This window comes from Diabrotica undecimpunctata, chromosome 7 (genome assembly GCF_040954645.1).
Source record: "Diabrotica undecimpunctata isolate CICGRU chromosome 7, icDiaUnde3, whole genome shotgun sequence".
Taxonomy (NCBI): domain Eukaryota; kingdom Metazoa; phylum Arthropoda; class Insecta; order Coleoptera; family Chrysomelidae; genus Diabrotica; species Diabrotica undecimpunctata.
Genome location: NC_092809.1, coordinates 12,112,060 through 12,122,190, shown reverse-complemented (window position 1 = coordinate 12,122,190; position 10,131 = coordinate 12,112,060).

Here is a 10,131-nt window from a genome sequence, read left to right as displayed (position 1 = left end):
ACTGGGTATGTCACATATTTGAGTGGAATAGACTGTAGAAAATATTCTGCAAAAAGATTTACAATATCTGGTCCGCGACTGGATTCAACACCACCGTAACTCATCACAGCGGACAAGGAAGGCTTTCCCCTCTGTGAATTCACAAAAGATCAAAATCCCTTCAAATTATTTCCTAGTATTATGGTAGGTCTTTGACTACGTTCTACGACTTTGTAGAGGTGTCACCAAAGGCTACAATAAATTTTGTTAAAAATGCTGGGCTGAAAGGACAACTTTAACCTAGTTATGAGCAAAATAGATCTCTTGGTCTAGGTCTAGGTCTAGGTCGAGTGGAAGGGTGGTTAAGCGCCTAAGTATATTGAACCAAACCTAACCTAATTGATAAATAAATGCGGTCAAACACCGTTAGTTCGCACCCGTAGTATTTAATGAACAATTGCTTTTTTGCGTTCGTACGCATTTCTCAAAAGCTCTCCCATTCGTAAAAATGAGAGAACATCAATGTTTATATAAGCTAGGAAAAGATGTGTATGTGTGTTTGTGTGGAGAGAGAGAGAGATAGATATAGAGAGAGAGATAGATATATATATATATATATATATATATATATATATATATATATATATATAGAGAGAGAGAGAGAGAGAGAGAGAGAGAAAGAGAGAGAGAGAGAGATGGCATTAAGACAAAGTATCTTCTAGCCACAGAAAATTGTTATAAGTATATTTAAATCTTTATCTTGTATCTTTAAAGTTTATCGTTTATAAACTTGATTAAAATATTATATATAGATTTGTCAGAATAAAATAACAGATTGCTGATGTTACCTGGTAGGCTAATGTTAAGATCGATTAAACCCTAAATATAAGCTCCGAGTCTATTCCCTATGATTAAGACAATCGAAAAATAAGTGGTTCAAATCTCCGATAGATTTATTATTAGACGGACAGAAGAGAGTTCTATAGATTCCAATTATATGCAGATGCTCTGGAAAGAGGCCATGGTTAAATTTTAGCCGGGTTATCAACTAGGAATGTACTTTATTATAGTAAAAATTAAAATGAGGAATATTTTTTGGAAAAACGATGCGAAAACTACAGAGGAATAAGCGTAATATCATCAATAGGAAGATTATATGGGAAGATACTGCGAGAAAAGATAGAGCAAGCGATAAAAGGCAAAATCGGGGAGGATCAGGCAGGCTTCACGGCAGGAAGATCATGCATAGACCACATATACACACTGGAACAACTGTTGGAAAAGAAAAAAGCAAAAAATAGAGATATACACTTGGCATTTGTGGATCTGAGAAAGGCGTATGACTCTGTACCAAGGTCAGAACTATGGGAGGCAATGTACAAATTAGAAATACAGACGGAACTCATAGAAGCTACAAAAGCTCTGTATAAAGAAAATAAAGTGTCCATTAAAATGGGAACAAGAATCATAGGAGACTTCACCACAACAAAAGGGTTCCTGCAGGGTTGTTCCACATCTCCAACCCTATTCAAAATATACTTAGAGAAAGCCTTGACTACATGGAAAAGAAAATGCGAAGGCATGGGAGTACCGGTACGGAACGAATACCTATATACGTTAAGTTTTGCAGACGATCAAGTAGTGATTGCACAAGACCAAGACGACCTCAGCTACATGATGAAGAAACTACAAGAAGAATATACCAAGGCTGGCCTAGATATTAACCTCGCGAAAACAGAGTACCTATCTACAAGTGAAGAAGACATAGAAGATCTACAGATTGATGACAACGTAACAATCAAAGGAAAGGATAAATTCAAATACCTGGGGTTCATAATCACGAAAAAGGCAACAACAGAGGAAGAAATTACACAAAGATTAGGACAAACAAGAACAGCAATCCGACAACTTAACTCAGTATGGTGGGATAGACACCTAAATATGAAGACAAAAACGCAGATTTATAAAACATTAGTGCGAAGTATTATGACATATGGGGCCGAAAATTGGATCATAAACAAGAAAAACAGCAGTAAGATAATAGCAACAGAGATGGAATGCCTGCGAAGATGCTGCAGAGTAACAAGAATGGATAGGAGAAGTAATGACGAAATAAAGCAAAGAACATCAATAGAAACAGACATACTAACATATATAGAACAAAAAAGACTAAAGTGGTATGGACATGTAAGAAGAGCTAGCGACAGCAGATGGATAAAAAGAATAACCGAATGGAGCCCCATAGGAAGGAGGAAAAGAGGACGACTCCGAAAAGAGGACTAAACGATGGAGAATGGAACAACAGAGAGAGATGGAAACGGTTGAGCGAGGGAAGGCAGTGAATACTGTAGAATCCCTAAATATATATATATATTTTTTGGTAAGCATGGATGAATAAAAAGTAATGGTTTCTTGAAATCTTCTGTACCTCTTTATATTTTGACATCCATCTTTCCCCGCCAATACCCCAGATAATAGAACAAAGATCTTTAAAGTAATAAATGTTTGTAATTTCGGATATCTCAGATATATTTTTTGCCATACTGTCCACTAATTCGTTTCCAATTACTCCATTGTGTCCTTTAACCCAGAGTACAGTAACTGTTTTTTTTGTGAATTTTAGTTCACGTAGTAATTTTGTGATATTAAGTATAATGAAATAATGAAAAAAGCTATATGCAGAGGAAGGACAAACGACACTAGAACCGGAAACACCAGAAATTACCACAAATGAAGAACTTAATATAAATATACGGGAAGTTCGGAAAATACTTGAAAACCTGATGAACAGAAAAGCAGCAGGTAAAGACGGGATACCAAACGAATTACTGAAATATTGCGGAGCAGCAATGACAGAACAATTAATAACATTAATTAATAAAATTATAAAACACAATAAAATACCGGAAGAATGGACAACGAGCGAACTAATTCTACTATTCAAAAAAGGAGATAAAAAACAGCCAGAAAACTAAAGAGGTATAAACTTGTTAAATAAATACTACGCTAAAACTAACAACTAAAATTTTACAAGTGCTAATAAATCAGAGGATAAGTTTAGCAGATGAACAACAGGGTTTTCGTAGTGGAAGATCGTGTACAGATGCAATATTCGTTATAAAGCAAATTACTGCGAAATCACTAGAGTATAATAGACCAGCATTTCTGTGTCTGATTAACCTAAAGAAAGCGTTTGGCAGAGTAAGACTCAAAGATGTAATACATCTTCTGTATAATAGAGAAGTTCCCCTATAAATATTATAAAAACTATCAATAACTACCAAAACAACAAAATGGAAGTCAGAATAGATGGACAACTTACAGAACCTATAGAAATAGGCAGCGGAATAAGACAAGGGGATTCATTGAGCCCCATGCTCTTCAATTTGATCATGGATGAAATAATCAAAACCGTTAACAAAGGAAGAGGATACAGAATGGGAAACAAAGAAATCAAAATACTCTGTTACGCAGACGACGCAATATTGATAGCCCCCGATAAGATGAAGATAGTCGGCAAAGACTGGCCCACAGATTTAACATAAGAGCAAATGAATTTAATATGACTATCTCATCTCAGAAAACTGTCTCTGGCAACTCTTCTCCATGCTTTAACTCCGATGGATCTTAGATCATCCTCTATGTTATCTTGATACCTAAGTTTTGGTCTTCCTCTGGCTCGTCTTCTCACTGATCCTCTTCGGTCAAAAATTTTTCTGGTCGTTGCATCTTCATCTCGCCCTTTACATTCGATGGATAGGCATTACATGTCCTATCCATCGAAGGCGTGCTAATTTAATACATTTTACAACGTCAGGTTCCAGAAAACTTCTGTATAACTCAAAGTTATAGCGCCTACGCCACAAACCCTGTTCTTGGACTCCTCCATATATTTTCCTTAGAATTTTTCTCTCGAAACATTTAAGAAATTCTTGGTCGTTCTGTGTAAGTGACCACGTTTCTGACCCGTATGTTAACACTGGCCTTATTAGTGTTTTATATATGGTAACTTTAATTTTTCTGCGTAGTTTTGGGGCCATCTATTTCCTCAAGCCATAATAGCACTTATTGGCAAGCACTATTCTTCTTTTAATTTCTTCGCTGACATTGTTGTCTTTGGTCAGCAGCGAGCCCAGGTAGACGAAGGTGTCCACACCTTCCAGTTCCAGATCATCAATTAATAGTCTAGGTATCTGGTTGCCTGATCTAGTACAATACATATACTTGGCTTTCTGTGCGTTTATTGTTAATCCCATTCTCAGTTCAGACGCCCTTAGTGACCGAAATGCTTCGATCAGAGATTCTGTGGACCTAGCAATAGCCAATAATGTCTATGTCATCTGCATATCCGACCACTTGTACAGATTTATTAAAGATGGTGCCATTCGTATTAATATGGCCCTCTCGAATTAATAATGGAAGGGTCTTGAAAAGCCGTTTTGGATTATGACTACACTCTCTATGCCTGAGAGTGTAAGTTCCGTTAATTGAACAAGATAAAGCGGCATTGAAACTTCACCATAGCCTGTAGAAGTTTTTGTCTGTTCACTGAGTCGTATGCAGCTTTGAAATCCACGAATTTGTGGAGGGTGTCGACTCCGAAATCAAGCGTTTTCTCAAGAATCTGCCTGACTGTGAAGATTTGATCCGTTGTTGATTTATTGGGTAGGACACCCGCGGCACTGGTAGTTCCCAACTATTTGTTCAGCATAGGGGATCAATCTTCTGTACAATACGTTGGACAATACTTTATATGCCACGTTAAATAGGGTGATGCCTCTATAATTATCACACACCATCATATCTCCCTTTTTGTGAAGAGGGTGCATTACACCTAATTTCCCTCCGTTGCCAGATTTCTCGTCTAAGATTTTCATAGTCTTCCAGGTTTGATCTCGTTCTGCGCTGCTGAAGTCTCTTATATGCTTCATTTTTCTGATGGTTAATGGATCTACATTCTTCGTCAAACCAATCTTCGTTTATTTCACCCTGATTAGGTTTTAAAAAGCTCTTAGCCGCTGTATGGATAGCTTCCTTGCATTTGGTCCAGTGTTCTTCTATATTTAAATTTTCGTCGATTCTTGTCAGCTCTTCATTTAAAATTTTCCTGTAGCTATCCCTAGCGTCTTCAGATTTTAGCACATCAGTATTATATTTCGTAGATTTTGTGCTCTGGCCCTGATTTCTGATTCTAAGCCATGTACAGTCTCCTCTATGTACTCTTCAGATAATTTGAGAGCGGACAAAACTATGATGATGATGATGAAAGTCTTAAATGGTCACCAATCACATGAAGTATGGATAAGCTCAAAACATGATATGAGCATAGCAAAAAGCAAATTCTCAAACATACTGAACTGGAATACCTAGGAAAAAATACAGATCAAAATATTTTCGATCCTCCAGTATGTTCAGCTTGTTACCACATAAAAAAAAACAATTAAAAGCTTTTGAAATCACTAACAGATTTAAGGGCAAAATTGCAACATGTGTTGTCCATAAGGAAGACTCTCGTACCTCTCTAGTACATCTTTGATTATGTGAACGTGTTTCAGTACGTGTACGTCTTCAGATGTAAAATAGAAATTGATGGCATCAGTATTGAACAAGTAATGGAAATAAAATACCTTGGAATTACACTGTCTAGCTATGGAGACCTGGACAAAGAAGTGAGAGATCAAGTACAAAAAGCAAATAGACTGGCAGGATGCCTTAATAACACTATATGGCGAAATAGACACATTGACACTGAGATGAAGTCAAGAATTTATAAAGCCGTGTAAGACCAATAATGACATATGCCTCAGAAACACGACCCGACACAGCCACAACGCAAAGGCTACTGGAAACGACAGAGATGACGTACACAGACGTACTGAGAAGAATTACAGGAAATACGCTGAGATATCGAAAGAGAAGTGAAGACATTAGAAGAAAATGTAACGTACATTGTATAAATGAATGTACACAAAATAGAAAAAACGAATGGAATAACCACATTAGCAGACTAGAGGAGACCCGTGTCGTCAAAATAGCAAGAGATAAGTCACCAATCGGCAGAAGAAGTATCGGATGACCGCGCAAAAGATGGAGTGACAACCTTTCATAGAGGTGTTAATCCGCCAATGAACAAGCAGAATTGCTTATAAAGAGGAAGAAGAAGAAGCATAATGAAGTTTTGAAATCTATCTAATGGATGGCTACGAATAGCTTGTAATACTGCCTGAGAATCTGATCCATTTTGATCCATCTGTATAAATATTTATTGTTAAATCTTCCCTTAATTGACTTAGTATGGATTTAAATATCAGATTAGTTAAAATTGGCAAGCCTGAATAAGAGGGCAATATAATGGTTGGTTTGTCTATCACAACTTCAAGATCTTGTTCGTAAAAAGGAGATTTCGGTAGCTGTAAGATATAAGATTTAAATGAATTCGTATCAATAAAAGATTCTGCAAGAGAATTTTTTATTCTTCAGTAAGAATTTGTTAAATTTTCTATCAAAAGTAAATGTATTTTGTGAACCATAGGTGTATAAAACGATCTGTATGTTATTAGACGTTTGTTAGCGAACATTTGCCTACGCATGTGTAAAGGTGGTTCTTGGGCTCCTGCTAGAATTGCTTGGTTTGGTGAAGACAGCATATCTCCTAGACAAATTTTTATTGATTGAAATTGTATTCTGTGTGTAAAGTGTTAATAGATTTGTTTTGCATGTTGAACCGTAAAGAACACAACCATAATCCAGAATGGATCGTATGTAGGATCTATAAAACATTAAACCCATCGTTTTTGGAAACGAAACGCAGAAGATTCCACGCTCGCACTTTAGTTTTACATACTTTATTTGGTTGTACCACAGAAGTTAGGAAAAGGTAAATATTAAAACACTTATATTTATATCAACTTTTATTGTAAAATGACAAAGAATAACTCTAAAACTTTTCAGAATCAATATATGTTTGATATAGAGATAATATGTATCTGAATACATGATATATAGATGTACCAACTAAGTAAATAAATATACATCTTATATTTTTGCTGATATTATAATGAACCCATGCTATTCTTTTTTTTATCTAACACAAACTTTGTTCACCAACAGAACTGGCCGATCATTATAAGTATATTAATACTGAACTTGGCACCCACTTATTTGAATCAATTCTGTATAAATTTGAAAACTGAGAGACCGATAGTCTCTCGAGAGGAAAATTAGAAGATAAATTTAGTAAATCTTACATTTATGATGTTTTTTCTGCTCCAATACGTTCATTTTGATGATTTTTAAACCATTCACTGTACCAAAAAGAATTGCTGATAAATTAAACAACCATTTAAATGGATGATAATTAACCAAACTTAACCAACTATCCTTATTTAAAAAGAAATTGAAAAAGTTTAAGATTCAATTTTAACACCAATTAAATTCTTGTATATTTGGTATAAAGTGTGATTAACACTTCTAAAAATCTAGTTTAGAGTTTGAAGCAAATATGGATTATTATTATATGCTTTAGACATATAATTTATTCTTTCTAATACTATCATTTTTCACCAGTAGATATTTTTATTAAACCTAACTCTCCTAACCAGTTTGTCGCTTTAGATCGATACTCACTCTCATAATAGGTCTTCCCGCCTTCTTGGTAGGTAACTTATTGTTTAATGGCATGACCAACAAATTTATATTTACATGTTATCACTTGCTCTATATTGTTTTGTTAACTTTGATTATTTTTCTAATCCATTCGTTTCTTTTTCGATATTCAAGTTTTATACTTACTGCTCTTCAATATTTTTGCCTTTCCATAGATCTTTCTCTTCTGCGACTTTATCAATATCAAGTCCGGTAAAAACAGGACACACTCAGTAAACGTTATAGGTGTTTGTTGTTTATGAACAAACAGATCAATTTGCCGAATTTCCCCAAGCCACTCTAAATTCTTCTTTTTATTCCTGTTGCCCGAATTTTGTCGTGTTAACTTCAAAAGTTGTCTCAAATACAAATTTCACTAACTTATTCATTTTTTTTCATGCGCTTGCGCAGTTGAGGTGTATTTATCTGTTTTTTAACATGTTTTTTTAGTAGTCTTCGTTTTATTGGGATTCGCCCTCAGTTTAACTTTTTGATCATGTCTGCGACACGAGTATAACGCAAATCTCGTATCTATTTATTTGAGTGAATGAGCATATACTTTTAACTTTCTGAGTTCTTATACTTATTTCTTATTAGATTTCGTGAAAAAACAAATCTATAGAGTGATTGTCTATTTATTTTTGATTACATAATATATGAAAACCTGGTTAAAGTCACAGACGGTGATTCAAGTCTAGAGAACGATGAAGTTAGCTACAAATGAAGGAAATTTTGTATTTGGCAGTGTTGCCATGTCCTTATAATATTAACATGGAAAACATAAAATGGTAAAATAACGAAAAAATAATATATAAATCACTATAAATACTAAAGTTAGAAAGTGTATAATAAGTTAAATTCTGCTGTAATGATTTTAATATATTTTGAAAGTTTTGACACTTTTGCCAAATTTATCCGCTAATCTACCAAAGGGCAATTACAATTTTTTTTTATAATAACTAACAGCAACTAATATCGAAAGAAACAAATATGTACCGTTTTAAAGTATATTTGAAGCATAAAACATACATACATATATAATAAGGACATGGCAGTCCCGCAAACGCAAATTTCTGTTTTACGGAAGTATCTTTGTAGCTAACTTCATCGGAACGTTCTCTAGACTTTGACTGACTTTTATTAATATTTAAAACTATGCTGACAGATAGTCTTAGTTCCCTATTTATTTAAATATAAGTATACTTAAAATACTCACAGTACAATAGGGTTTGTTTCCTGTAAGTGCTTTTCTTATCAAATTAATTTTTTTTGCCAAACTTTAAAAAATATAACCAGTTTACTTATAGTCCTTGTCGATTTTAATATTTTTTAACATAACTATTTATTTATAGGTATATTCAGTTTCAGTATATATGTAATTGCTTCTTATATTAATAAGATATTATGTTTCGAAAATATAACACATCTTTTGCAACATAAACTATTTAATGGTCCCGTTTTTTTTGTAAATATTGTTCATTATATTGTAGAACCAGGTAATTTGTAGATACCAGTTTGACAACAACCTGTTAAATCCTAAAATATAATTTCCATGTGGTATCTGTCGGTCACACTATAAAAACTTTAAATCTTGGAAACTCTACAACCGATTTCAACCAAATTGTTGATATCACGCATAAGCTTGTATGAAATAAATTTAGATCCCCGGGGTCAACCCTACACCATTTTTAAATTAATTAATATTCCAGATAATTTAGATAATTATGATATTTATTAGTTCAGTTAGGTATATTTCTAATAATTATTCATTGTATTAGCACTAACGCCATCTGTTAGCAGATTTACAAAGTTTTGTTATATAACTTTGTTACCGCGTTGTTGCCAAGCATAAACTTTTCCTTTTCCCCTATTCATCATTTTCTGCTTACAAAATTAATCTATTAGTCACCTAACTTTGAATTAGGTGTAGGGAGTTTGAAAATTCAATAAAACTGATATTAATATTAAATTATGCGTTTCACCTTCAAAATTTTTTTTGTTGCTTTAACCTTAAAATATAGGTTCGGCATATATTATATTACACAAAAATAACTCTTTACTCCCAGTAAATTATTTACTTTAAAGATGTGATTAACAATTTGAAAGCAGTACGAAAAATAAAGAAAATTAGAGGATGTTTCGTGAATGATACTAACAATAGCAAACTGTTGTTAAAGTTAATTAAACAACAAAATGCCACCATACTAGTAAAGCCCACGCTGGTCGTGCTGTTAAATGCTGTTATTCACTAAAATACTCTTTCGGAACATTCCGATTCATTTTTTTGTTAAATTTTTAACCACATCAGCAATGCAAGATTTACTTGTAAAACCCTGTTAGGAATGATTCAAAAAGGAGAGACTGCGTGTTATAAGAAAAAACTGTCTTGTGCAAAAAATCCATCATTATATGCTGTTTTAAATTCAATTTGTGCCCATAAGTTTAAGCTACATTCTACATATCTAAAAGTTACATACTACGTAAATAGGGGCTTGTTCGGGTTCTTTA